This window comes from Vulpes vulpes, chromosome 14, assembly GCF_048418805.1.
Source record: "Vulpes vulpes isolate BD-2025 chromosome 14, VulVul3, whole genome shotgun sequence".
In the NCBI taxonomy this organism is placed as follows: domain Eukaryota; kingdom Metazoa; phylum Chordata; class Mammalia; order Carnivora; family Canidae; genus Vulpes; species Vulpes vulpes.
Genome location: NC_132793.1, coordinates 26,664,649 through 26,678,858, shown reverse-complemented (window position 1 = coordinate 26,678,858; position 14,210 = coordinate 26,664,649). Strand labels below are relative to the sequence as shown.

At 45.9% G+C, this 14,210-nt stretch overlaps 1 pseudogene; it reads left to right on the top strand.

Annotated features, from left to right (window-relative positions):
* Positions 1-250: 250 nt before the first annotated feature.
* On the top strand, positions 251-7,866 carry LOC112909953 (creatine kinase B-type-like; annotated as a pseudogene).
* The last annotated feature ends 6,344 nt before the right edge of the window (positions 7,867-14,210 follow it).

Here is a 14,210-nt window from a genome sequence, read left to right as displayed (position 1 = left end):
TAGTATATATATTTTAAGTTGAACTTTGAATTACAAAAATAATATATTTTAATTATAAGAACAAATCAAAACAATAGAAAATATATGGTAAAAAGTAAAGAGGCATTTATCTACTAAGCTGCCCTCAGCCACACATGATAGAAATCCTTATAAGGATATTTTCTAACAAGATGTTCAGAGACCTTAAAAATGCCAGGACACTGGGTCTGCATCTCCATAATTCTCTTGGCATTTCCTTCGTGGTTGCAATATGGCTGCAATTACTCCAAGGATCACATCTTCACACCAGTATCCCAAGCAAGAATGGAAAGGAAAAGGTCAGAAAGAGGGTTTCTTGGAGTGCCTGGGTGGCTCAGTCGGTTAAGCATCTGCCTTTGGCTCTGGTCATGATCCCAGGATCCTGGGATCCAGCCCCATGTTCTGCTCCCTGCTCAGTAAGGAGTCTGCTTCTCACTCTTCCTCTGCTCCTCTCCCTTCTTGTGCTCTCTCTGTCCCTGTCTCTCTCTCTCTCTCTCAAATAAACGAAATATTTTTTTTAAGTTTCTTTTTATTGAAAAGTAAATCATTCTCCCAGCAATCTCCCTTCATATCTCATATCTCAGTAGCCAAACTGAGGGCCACCACTGCTATAGGCGGAGCTGAGAAAGCAATTATGTGGCAGAAGAAAGAGGTTGCCGAAGCTGGCTTGGGCCAGTCATGATTCATCCCTTTGCTGCCCTAACAAGATGGCTTTTGTGAGCAAAGGAGAAATGGGGAAGGTTGTTGAAGGGGCAACTTTAGGATTTGCCACAGAACTCCTTTCTCTCCTAGTACCACTCCTCTCTCCAGGGGTTTCCTACCATGAGCAGTGTGGGGTGGATCCTTGCAGATTTTTGAGCATATATATATATATAATATATATTATAATATTTATATATAAATATGTGTGTGTATTTATATATAAAATATATGTATAAAATATATATTAATATATGTATATTTATATATGTATATATATAAAACTATAGGCTATATAACATATATATAATACATGTTACAAGAGGCATTTGTCTATTTTTCTTTTCTTCCACACTATCAGAGCTATGATTTTGCCTGGCTGTTCTCTTTTCAATGGGATCAAAAATAAATCCCAATTGCTCTAAACCAGGGATTGGTTTAAAGATGAACCAACAACCCAGCTATAACCAAGAAGACGTGAAGGAAGTTTCATTGGAAGGTTCTAGAAAAAAAGTTTATTTGCTTAAAAAAAGAGCTGGAAAATAAACAGAGCTGCAGCAGGAAGAGACCATCCTTTTCCTTCTACTAGTCATTGAGGTATATGAATGTGATACCTGGAAATGTAGCCACATTTCACAGTTGCAACAGGATCTAATTGGAGGATGGCAAGCTACAAAAATGGGAAGTACCCAAATCTTTGATGATGAAGTCAAGTCACTGAGTTACCCATCACTGCATTAAGCTGGTCCACCTCTGGACTTATTGATATGTAAGATAATATATCTTCAGTGCTAAAGCAAATTATTTTGGAGATTTCTGTATGAAAGTCAAAATCATCCATTTCATATACATATATAGGTTTGTTTGCTCTTTTTCACATAAATGGAATCATATGGGTTGGCACTGAGTTCATTTGCAAGGAATGAAACCTAATATAGCAGTGATGGAAATAAATATATTTCTCAAAAAAAAAAAAAAAAGAAATATATTTCTCCTTCATGTAAAGAAGTCCAGAAGCAAAAAAAAAAAAAAAAAAAAAGAGTCCAGAAGCAGCTAGCCTATGGCTGGCCTGGCATTCCACAGGGCAGGGACATTGACTCTTTCTATCTTATGGTTCCACCATCCTCAGTATAGTATGCTTCTCAAGCTCTAACAGTCACATCCACAATCCAGCCAGCAGGAAGTAGGAGGGAGCCAAGAAATGAGGGTGGACACAGCCTCTCAGAAGATACACACATGACTTCTGATTATCTCCCATTGGCCAGTGCTTAGTCACATTGCCACATTTGATTGCAAAGGAGTCCAAGAAATGTACTTTACCCTGACTAGTCATGTGTCAGCTCAAGATCAGGGATTCTCTGTTTAAAGAAGGGGAGAATGGACATTGAGAGGCAACTAGCAATCTCTGCCATGATATGTACATATTGGATATAATTTGATTTTTCCATTCAATGTGCCCTGGCTTTCTATCAATGTCAGTACATATAAATTTACCTTGCAATTTTGAGGTTTATTTTATTCTTCTTTTTCTAGCTTCTTTTTTTAAGATTTTATTTATTTATTTGACAGAGGAAGAGCACAAGCAGGGGAGCAGCAGAGGGAGAAGCAGACTCTCCGCTGAGCAAGGAGCCCAATGAAGAGCTCCCAGGACCCTGGGATCACCACCTGAGCCAAAGGCAGATGCTTAACCGATTGAGCCACCCAGACACCCCCTTTTTCGAGCTTCTTATGATAGGAAATTATATTATTTACTTGTTAACTTTCTTCTTTTCTAATATGAGCATTTAAAGCTATTTTAGGGGGCACCTGGGAGGCTCAGTGGTTGAGTGTCTGCCTTTGGCTCAGGTTGTGATCCCTGGCTCCTGGGATCCTGTGTCCCACATCCGGCTCCCCGCAGGGAGCCTGCTTCTCCCTCTGCGTATGTCTCTGCCTCTCTCTGTGTGTCTCTCATGAATAAATAAATCTTTTTAAAAAGCTATTTTAGGAAAAAACTATATAACTTATATGAAGCTATAAATTTCCCTCTATGCACTGCTCTAGATGCAGCCCAGAGATTTTGTGTGTTGTGTTTCCACGATCATTCAGTTCCAAATATTTTCTAATTTTCCCTGTGATTTCTTCTCCCATAGCCTATTCAAAAGAATGTTGTTTAATTTCCAAATATTTAGGGGGGAGGGGGCTATACATATCTCCTAGATCATTAATTTCTAATTTAATTTGATTGCAAATTTGAGACTTGGTTTATAGTTCAGCATCTGATCTATCATGATCCATGTTCCATTGTGCACTTGAAAATAATATTTATTCTGGGACTCCTGGGTGGCTTGGTGGGGTGGTTGAGCATCTGCCTTTGGCTCAGAGCATGATCCCGGTATCTGGGATCGAGTGCCACATCGGGCCCCTTGTGGGGAGCCTGCTTCTCCCTCTGCCTGTGTGTCTGCCTGTCTCTCTGTGTTTCTCATGAATAAATAAATAAAATCTTTAAAAAAAAAGAAAAAAATTCATTCTGCCATTACTGGGTATAGTATTGTAAAATGTCAATTAGGTTCAGGTGATTACCAATGCTGTTCTAGTGTTCCATGTGCTTAGTGATTTTATCCCTAATGTTTCACCAATTGCTGAGAAAGTCACGTTGAAATCTCTGATTATAATCGTGTTGTAACTATTCTGCTTTTGGTTGGTCTGTCTGTTTTGTTTTTACCTTGTTCTTTTTCATGGGTATAAAATATTCCACAATATGGATGCACATATTCTATCCTTTGAAGGACATTTTATTACTGTAAATGTTTTAACCTTATAAGTAGTGAGGCAGTGAATATTTTTGGACCAAAAGGAGAAATGCAAGATTATTAGGTCAAAGAACATGCACATTTTACATTTTGTCGGACACTGCCAAATGGCCCTCCAAAAGGACTACTTTTGTTTATATTCAGACCAACAGTGTCCAATTCCCTACACCATGACCCACATTAGATATTACTAGTTTCTTTCTTATTTGATATTTTCTTGGGCACAGGATGAGGGAAGGTTGGAAATGAAGATGCCTATTTGCTTACTTGGCATTTCCCTGATTGTAACAAAGTTAAGTAATATTGCTCTCAATGACCATACCCCTTAGCTTCCCAGAACCCCAGTGAAGCTTTGAAATTACAGCTTGTAAGGGTTGGATTAAGATCTCAGCCAAAGCTAGCCAAAGCTATTCTGCTCTTCATTATCTGCCTAAAACATAGGGGTTTTCTTTCTTTCAGTTACCAGAGCCTTGGTTATAATAGGAGACCTAGGGACACCTGGGTGGCTCAGTGGTTGAGGGGTCTCTGCCTTGAGCTAAGGTCGTGATCTCAGTGTTCTGGGATTGAGTCTCACATCAGACTGCTTCTCCCTCTGCCTATGTCTCTGCCTCTCTTTGTGTGTCTCTCATAAATAAAATCTTTAAAAAAAATTTTTTTAAGAATAGGAGATCTGTAATCAGCCAGATCTGAGTTTGAATCCCACTGGCTCAGCCATTTGACATCTGTGACCCTAGACATGTTACTTAGTTTCTCTGAACCTTTGGACCCTCAGTGTTACAAAGGGGATGGCAAGCACTTTGCACAGGTGTTGTATATATAGATTAGAAACCGGGTATGTAAAGAACCTAACACAGCATCTGGCACCAACTAGGCTCTAATAATAATTAATAAAAAATAGGTATCCATTGAGCACTTGCCATTTGCAGAGAGCTGAGCTAAACCCTTTTCTCAGCTTATTTCACAACAGTAAGACACAATATCTTTTACAGATTGGGAAAACTTGAGGTTTTGAGATGAGTATCTTTTCTGAAGTTACCCAGTTATTAACCAGCTGAGCTAAGGATTAAATCAAGAATGTCTGACTCCTGGAGCACTTGCCTAACTCAACTGGTAAAGCATGCAACTCTTGCTCTCAGGGTTGTGAGTTTGAGCCCCGTGTTGGGTGTAGAGATTACTTTAAAATAAAATCTTAAAAAAAAAAAAAAAGTCTGACTCCCAGGCCTGCTTCCCAGGGTAGCAAACTCATTTTACAGATTAAGAAACTGAGGCCCACGGGGACCCTTGGGTGGCTCAGCAGTTTAGTGCCTGCATTTGGCCCAGGGCGTGATCCTGGGGTCCCGGGATCGAGTCCAGCATCTGGCTCCCTGCATGGACCCTGCTTCTCCCTCTGCCTGTGTCTCTGCCTCTCTCTTTCTGTGTCTCTCATGAATAAACAAAATCTTAAAAAAAAAAAAAAAAAAAAGAAAGAAAGAAAGAAAAAGAAACTGAGGCCCAGGAAGATAAAATGGTATACAACATTAAGTGGTCAGGGGGATGCCTGGGTGGCTCAGCAGTTGGGCATCTGCCTTTGGCTCAGTTTGTGATCCCAGAGTCTTGGGATCAAGTCTCACATCAGGCTCCCTCTGAGGAGCCTGCTTCTCCCTGTGCCTATGTCTTTGCCTCTCTCTCTGTCTCTCATGAATAAACAAATAAAATCTTAAAAAAAAAAAAAAAAAAGAAAAAGAAAACAACTAAGTGGTCAAGGAGCAGCAACCAGTTGACCAAGTATTTCCCCTCCTTCTGGGTCCTGGTGACCAGCTGGAGGAGAGGGTGGAGAGAATGGAGGCAGGGACAGCTCCCCAGCAGAGGAGTCAAGAGCATGGAAAATGTCTCTTTCAGCCAATTTTCCTGAGGAACCCTGGCTGAGGCTCAGGGCTGGGAATAGAAAGTGTGCAGGGAGGAGGCAGCAGCCACGTCCCTCCGTCCATCCGGAGAAGCTGTTTGCAAAGTCCTGCTGAGAGAGACGAGTGGGCTGGGGGTGCATGGAGAGGAACAGATCGGGGAGGCCAAGTCTCTGGCATCTGCCCAGGGCCTGGTCTCCTGGGAGAGGAGGAGCAGGCGTCCCCGAGCTCTCTGCTTCCTCCTTGGCCTCGCCTGCTGTGCCAGCTCCTGCTGTGCCCTCCCCACTCATCTGGGCATCAGCCATCCTGGAATTGAGACGCTGGCACGTCTGACTCTCCAGGGATTGTGCACAACCTAGTCAGAAGGTGCGGTGACCAGGAAGAAGGATCCATCTTACTCTCAGACAAGGGCCAGGGCTAAAGAGCTTCCTCAGCGGCCTGATCTCTATGACATCAGTGTGCTTCCTCTGCTCAGGAAATCTCCCTTCACTACTCACAGTGTTTGTTACTCCACCATTATAGATACAGCGGAGGCTCATGTTCAGACAGTGTGTCAAGATATGGCCATACCAGTTGTCAAGATATTTAGAGATTTGCCTACTTATTGTTAATAACCCCTGTCCTGGGGCACCTGGGTGGCTCAGTGGGTTAAGCATCTGCCTTTGGCTCAGGTCATGGTCCCAGGGTGCAGGTATCGAGCCCTGCATCTGACTCTCTGCTGGGCATGGAGTCTGCTTCTCTCTCGGCCTCTGCCTACCTCTCTACTTACCTGTGTGCTCTCTCTCTGTCAAATATATAAAATCTTTTAAAAATAGTAATAATAACCCTTGTCCTGGGTGCCTCCACGTACCCCTTAAGCAAACTGGCCACTCTGGACCCTCCTCTGAGGCTACTTAGCCCTCCCGGCTTCTAGCTGCCATGGCAGGGCAGTCCAGGCCTGTGTGGGTAGGTCGGTGAGTGATGGTCATAACGGTTGTTAATACTTTTCATATTCCTGGAAACAACACTTGGTCTTAAAACGTCTCTTATTTAAAGGCAGATAGAAAATGAGTGAAAACATCAGTGAGGGAGACAGAACATGAGAGACTCCTAACTCTGGGAAACGAACAAGGGGTGGTGGAAGGGGAGGTGGGCGGGGGGACGGGGGGACTGGGTGACGGGCACTGAGGGGGGCACTTGATGGGATGAGCACTGGGTGTTATGCTGTATGTTGGCAAATCGAACTCCAATAAAAAAAATAAAATAAAATAAAAGATATATTTCTAGAAATACAAAAAAAAAAAAAAAAAGGCAGATTGCGGTTCGCCTGCGCCGCGCGGGGAGCTGCCGCGGGACCCAGTGCCCTTCCGCCCGCCGCCCCCCGCCGCCACAACAGCACGTTGAAGCTCGGCTTCCCGGCCCAGGGCGAGTTCCCCGACCTCGGCGGCCACGACAACCACACGGCCAAGGTGCTGACCCCCGAGCTGTACGCGGAGCTGCGCGCCCAGAGCACCGAGCAGCTTCACACTGCGCGGCGTCATCCAGACCCGCGTGGACAACCCGGCCACCCCTACATCGTGACCGTGGGCCGAGCGGCCGGCGACGAGGAGTCACATGACGTGTTCAAGGAGCTCTTTGACCCCATCATCGAGGACCTGCACGGCGGCTACAAGCCCAGCGATGAGCACAAGCCCGACCTCAACCCCGACAACCTGCAGGGCGGCGACGACCTGGACCCCAACTATGTGCTGAGCTCGCGGGTGCGCACGGGTCGCAGCATCCACGCCTTCTGCCTCCCCCCGCACTGCAGCCGTGACCATCGAGCAGCTCGCCGTGGAAGCTCCGTCGAGCCTGGACGGCGACCTGGCCGGCTGGTGATACGCACTCAAGAGCATGACCCAGGCGGAGCAGCAGCAGCTCATCCACGACCACTTCCTCTTCGATAAGCCCGTGTCGCCCCTGCTCCTGGCCCGACGCCCGCGGCATCTGGCACAATGACAATAAGACCTTCCTGGTGTGGATCAACGAGGAAGACCACCTGCGGGTCATCTCCGTGCAGAAAGGGGGCAACATGAAGGGGGTGTTCACTCCGTTCTGCAACAGCCTCACCCAGATTGAAACACTCTTCAAGTCAAAGAATTACGAATTCATGTGGAACCCTCACCTGGGCTACATCCTCACCTGCCCATCCAACCTGGGCACAGGCCTGCGGGCAGGTGTGCACATCAAGCTGCCCCACCTGGGCAAGCATGAGAAGTTCCCAGAGGTGCTCAAGCAGCTGCGGCTTCAGAAACAAGGCACTGGTGGTGTGGACACAGCTGCTGTGGGTGGCATCTTTGATGTCTCCAACGCAGACCACCTGGGCTTCTCAGAGGTGGAGCTGGTACAGATGGTGGTGGATGGTATGAAGCTGCTCATCGAGATGGAGCAGCGGCTGGAGCAGGGCCAGGCCATTGATGACCTCGTGCCTGCCCAGAAGTGAGGCCCCAGCCCGCATCTGCCACCCCACCAACCCCACTGCTTCCTAACTTATTGCCCGGGCAGTGCCCACCATGCACCCCTCTGATGTTCGCCACATGGCGGCTGAGCCCTTAGCCTCGCTGTAGAGACTTCTGTTGCCCTCGGTAGAGTTTATTTTTGTGATGGCTAAGATGTTGCTGATGCTGAAATAAACTAGGGTTTCGACCTGAAATAAAATAAATAAATAAATAAATAAATAAATAAATAAATAAATAAATAAATAAATAAAATAAAGGCAGATTGATAGGAATGTAGAGTGAAAAAGACCTTGGGGAACTTATTCAATTTCCAGATGTGGAAAAAAGCCCAGAGAGAAGCAAAGACTTACCCAAGGTTACACAGCCTGTCAGTATAAGAAAGCACTACAGTGCAGGTCCCTGCTCCTGACAAAGCCCTTGGGTGTCAACCTCTCTGGCCCCACAAACACCGAATTTTATTTTATTTATTTATTTATTTATTCAAACACTGAATTTTAGAGGAGATGGTCTTCCAGGTGATGTCCAGGTGACAGACTGGGAGGAACCTGTCTCGAGGCATAACTGATAGCCAGTCAATTGGCTCTTGGACCTTGTAATCATAGTCATGGCAACAGTGTCCTTGGTCACTATCTCCACAGCGATAGTTGTCACAGCAACCACCACCTGGGGCCCCAACTTCCTGACACCAAGAGCCTTAAGATAAACCAGAAGCAAGTCTGTTCCACAGCACTGACCCAGATCAGAGCTCTGAGTAGGAAAGAGACTTAGCCAACATCACACAGCAAGTCGATGAGGAAGCCAAGCATCCTGAGTCCCCAGGCCAAGGCTCTCACAGATGCCCCGCCCTTTGACTGACACCTCCACCCCTGACCCATTTTTCTGCCTGCCTCGGTGCTTCCCACATTCCTGCAGCCCTCGAGGACTCAGGATCTCCTTCCCACGGCATCTCACCCTTGGCTGCCTGTCAGCCAGATCATCCTCCTGGGAACAGGCTGACGTGAGCTTAGTGTAGGACTCATCGCAGGGGTTTTCATCATTAGTTGGGGCTCCCTAGAGACCAAAACGCCTTCAACACCCTTTGCCCACCCCCTCAAAAGAAGTGATCTCTAATGGCAGAATTTCAGGCACTATTAAAATTGAGGGGCTCTTTTTGGGCATTCAGGCCCTGTTCCCTGTATAACGCCAGAGTTGCTGCCCCACTGTGGAAAGAGCTCTGGCCTGGGAGGCCCAGCTGGGATTCTAGCACAGCTCTGAATCTGATTCCCCGCTGTGCTTTTACCAAGTCCCTTCCTCTCTCTGGGACTCTGTATTCCCCCCCAGAGAGATGGGCACAAGGATACTATTCTTCTGGCCTCCTTCAGCACACCACCATCATAAGGCAGCTGGAGACCAGGTGCAATCCAGTGTTTTAGTATTACCAGAGAATGATGTGGTTTAAAAACCTGGCCTTCCTTCCTCATTTCTCCCTTTATGAAGAATGTAATCTTAGGATTGGAAAGATGGTTTCAGTACAGGGAAGAGTCTGAGCCAAAGCATGAAGGCTGAGAGAATCTAGGGACCTAAGAGTCACTAGTATGTTGAAGTGTAGGTATAATGCTGGGGGCAAAGAGAGAATAGGCTAGAAGAAAAGGCCAGATGTGGTTAAACACCACCAATGACTAGTTCTAGGATGAGGACATTGCCTCAGGGACTTCCTAAGACAGTCTCCAGCCTGGGTCCAACCCATGTACTTCTGCTATTGTGAGACATAGCCGTGTTGGATGAGGGACAGCCTGGAGGCCAATGAGAACACACCAGGAATCAGTCCCTCATCTATTAATTCATGAGTACTTATTAAGTGCACCAGGCTGTGTGACCCTGGGCAAATCATTTAGCCTTTCTGTACCTCAGATTCCTCACATGTAAATGAGGACAATGAAGATGCTGACCCATAGGGTGGCATGAGGATCAAATGGGTTAGTTACTTATAAATGTCAAGCACACTGCATGGGAAGTAAGTACCCCATGAATGCAGATTATAATTACCAAGATGATGATTGAGCATCTACCACATGCCTGGTCCTCTCTAGACAGTAGATGTGCAGGGTAAAAAGTGGTGAACACTGTAGATAATTCTGCCATCCAGGGGCTCACAGTCTAACACAAGGGATAAACCAAAAAAGAAAACTGCATAAAAGCAGAAATAATTTTTTTTAATTACAGATTGTTGCATCAGATCTCAATCTTAACCCCCAAATTTAGGCATGCAAGAAGTACTCATTTTTTTATTTTCTCAGAAAGCAAATTAATTTCAGGAAGTCTGGCTGGCTCAGTCGAAGAGTATGTGACTCTTGATCTTGAGGTCTTGAGTTTGAGCCCCACATTTCGGGTAGAGATTACCTTAAAAAAAAAAAGGAAAGAGGGGCAGATGGATGACTCAGTGGTTGAGCATCTCCCTTGAGCTCAGGTGGTGATCCCGGGATCCTGGGATCGAGTCCTGCATCAGGCTCCCTGCAGGAAGCCTGCTTCTCCCTCTGCCTATGTCTCTGCCTCTCTCTGTGTGTGTCTCTCATGAATAAATAATTAAAACCTTAAAAAAATAAAATAAAAATAAATAAATAAACAAAAACAAATTAATTCCTATCTTTATTGCCCTTGTCCTTCTATACTAGAGAGAAATTCAGTCTCTGCCCTTACTGAAAACTATTCCCCACCAAGATAAAAGAAGGGAAGCCGGGGGCCTCTCCCTGGCACTGGACCACTCTGGCTGCTGTGCCCAAGCCCTGTACAAGCCCCAAAGTCCAGCAGCCCCTGCTTCTAAGCCTGGGGCCTCGAAGTCTTGCTGGAGGCTGGGATCACCAGGCCTGGATCCATCCCCCATAGAGTCTGGCTGCCTCTTTTGGGGACAGTGTCAAGAAGGGGACAAGAGGATCCCCGATCCCAGACTCCATCGACCTTCCTTCCCTCCTAGAGTTCCTAGGGTTCCTTTGCATCTCCCATTGCCCTTTCCCTCAGAAGAACTGAGCTCTCTCTACAACAAGAATTTGCAAACTCAACAACAAAATAAGTGTGAAGCTTGCTAACCAGATAACTCATGCCCTACCTAGAGGGGGCAACATAGCTTAGCCCACAAACTGCCATCAAGCAGTGTGGTCTAATGGTTAGGAGCCCACATTCTAGAGCTTTGCTGCCTGGGTTCAATACTGGTGTTGCTGCTCACTATCTGTGAGCTCCTAGGCAAGCTACTTAGCCACTCTATGCCAGCTCCTTTAGCCACAGAAAGAAATACCACTTGTACCTACCTGTACAACAGCCTCACGGGAGGAAGCACTTGGAACCATGCCTGACATCAGTAGGTAGTCAATAAATATTAGTGCCCATGACATGAAAACAAAGCCTGAGATTGCTGGAGCCTCTAAAGGTTCAAGAGAGTCCAAATATCCAAAGTTTTATTTTGAAATCACTCTGCTTTTTAGCTTTGGCAACAGAGTGAAAACAGTTTTTGAATGTGTGAACGTAAAGGGTGTACAAAACACATCTGTGAGCAGGACTGGACCTAAGAAGCTGGCACCTTCCACATCTGTTCTGCAAAGTTTAAATGTATAGAAAATGGGGGACGCCTGGGTGGCTCAGTCGCTGAGTGTCTTTGGCTCAAGTGGTGATCTCGGGGTCCTGGGATCAAGTCCTACATCAGGCTCCCCACAGGGAGCCTGCTTCTCCCTCTGCCTATGTCTCTGACTTTCTCTCTGTGTTTCTCATGAATAAATAAATAAAACCTTAAAAAAAAAAAAAAGTAGAGAAAATGGAAGCCAAAAAGGAAAGAGTCTTGGAGACAGCTTCAGCTTTGAACTCTATGACCAAACCTTCCCTACGCAAGAAATACAAAAAGGAGAGGAGAAAATAGAGACAAAAACCACAAATTGATTTCTCAAATTATCCTAGTACATAGCACATTACCCACTGCAGAGTTATGTGCTATGAGGATTATTTTTTCTTTTAAGACACTGAGATAAAAAATGTAAGGTAGCATTAAAGCTAAGACTCATGCGAAAGAGCTAAAAAATCCAGGTGAGACGAGTGCCTGGGTGGCTCAGTCAGTTGAGCCTCTGCCTTGGGCTGAGGTCATGATTCCGGAGTCCCGAGATTGAGCCCCGCATTGGGCTCCCTGCTCGTCAGGGAGCCTGCTTCTCCCTCTCCCTCTGCCTGCAGCTCTGCCTGTTTGTGCTCTCTCTGTCAAATAAATAAATAATTTTTTAATTTAAAAAAGAAGAAAAAAGATATTGAAATATCCTGGAAGAGATGATGTGGCCTGGATTGTCCAGCAGCCTTGGATATGGACAGCCCCCAGATTTCTGTGTCTGGATTGGCCTCAAAGTCAAAGGCTGTATTTAAGCCTCAGAGCAGACCTACTGCTTTTCCACAGCCAGTGTCCTGAGGACCATCTTGGATATACTGGTGCCGCCCAAGCTGTGTCGGTTAATTGGCCTAGGCTGCCCTCTGCTGACAGAAGGGGACATTAGCACAAGGGAGTAGCTGCCTCCCAAAGAAACACCACCAGATTGAAAGAGAAAGATAGAGGACACCTGTCCCCGCAAAATCTTCCCTGTCTTGGTTAATGTCATCTTTGTCATCCAGTAGCTCAGTTCAGAGATGCAGGACTCAGTTTCTCCTCCTTCTTTACACCCCATCGCGGAGTGTTGTTGATTCTATTTTTTTTAATATTTTATTTATTCATGAGCGACACAGAGAGAGAGGCAGAGACACAGGCAGAGGGAGAAGCAGGCTCCATGCAGGGAGCCCGATGTGGGACTGGATCCCGGGACTCCGGGACCATGCCCTGGGCCGAAGGCAGCCATCAACCGCAGAGCCACCCAGGCGTCCCTGATTCTATTTTCTAAATAAAATCCCAATTCAGAAATTTCCTGAGTATATCTTTTATTTTAAGATTTTATTTATTTGAGAGAGAGAGAGAGAGTGAGTGAGCGAGAGAGAGAAGAGGCAGAGGAAGAGGGAGAAGCAGACTCTCTGCTGAGACCCAGAGCTTGATCCTAGGACCCTGAGATCATGACCTGAGCCAAAAGCAGATGCTTAACCCACTGAGCCACCTAGGTGCCCTTCCTGAGTATGTCTTAATCATACCCACTTTTTCTATCTCCACCAGCCCAGCCTAGCCAAAGCCACTAGCATCTCTTCTTTTACCATCACTGCTTTTAATTTGTTCTGGCCAATCCCTTTCCCACTCAGCAGCCAGAGCTCTCATGATATCCTCGATTCCAAAATTATTTCTCCTCGATTTGTAGTCCCTCACTCCATGCAGTGTTGAGCCAAACAGGGTAATCCCTGAAAGACGCAATGCGCCACCTCTGGGAATAGTCCCCTCTTTCCACATGGTGTCTCAGACTCTTGCCATTCTGCTGGTTCCTCTCCTTCCTCCATCCTCCCCTTCATTTTTACTTATCTCTTTCTCTCCCTCCTGTTCATTTCTAATGCAAAGCAGATTTGCCATTTCTGTTTCTTCAGCACTTGCCAGACAGAGCTCCTAAGGTCTCACATTCAGCTCATGCAGATTGTCAAATTATTTCCCATATTAAACATATACACCTTTCTCTCCCTAGGAAAAACACCCATGCCAAGACGATGACACTTCCACCATGAGTGCATTGTGCATCCTGTGGCTCTTAACATTTCATCATTCCAACACCCTCTGGCTTAGCCTGTGATTACAGAAATCCTCACTGACCCCTGACTCAGACCGTGTAATGGAACTCTCACCCACCCCAGAGGCCTTTTGGACATCATGACCACACTGAACCAAGAGGGTTTTTGAACCCAGGAGCCTCCGGGTTTCAGAGGCAAATCATTACATGTTAAGTCAGCTCCTGGGGTACCATTTGTAGCACAGAGGTTTGCTGTGAAAGAGAATAAATACAGCATGCAGAGATAAGCAGAGAGAGAATCTGGCAGCATAGATGACCCAGTTGCTGGGGGTAACTGAGGCCCAGCTCTGTCCCTGCCTATCCTGTCCAGTTGTCCAGTGGTTCGGTTATTTACACCTTCCTTGGAATTCAAGAGCCAAACATTCCCACCTTTCCCTAAAAGTGCTTCCGGCTAAGTTTCAGTCCTCACAAACCAAAGAATCCGAATCCGACTCACTGTCAGAAGGGCACTTGTCATTCCTTTTGCAGATCCAGCCTCCATCCCCAGCCCCACAAAGAACAAACGGAACTCTGAAAGGAGTTTTTTCTTCAAGTCTTCAAAGATCTTATATTTTTTTCTTTTGTAAGTAGGCTCCATGCCTAACGTGGGGCTTGAACTCATGATCCAGAGACCAAGAGTCATAGACTCCAGTGACTGAGGCAGCCAGGTGC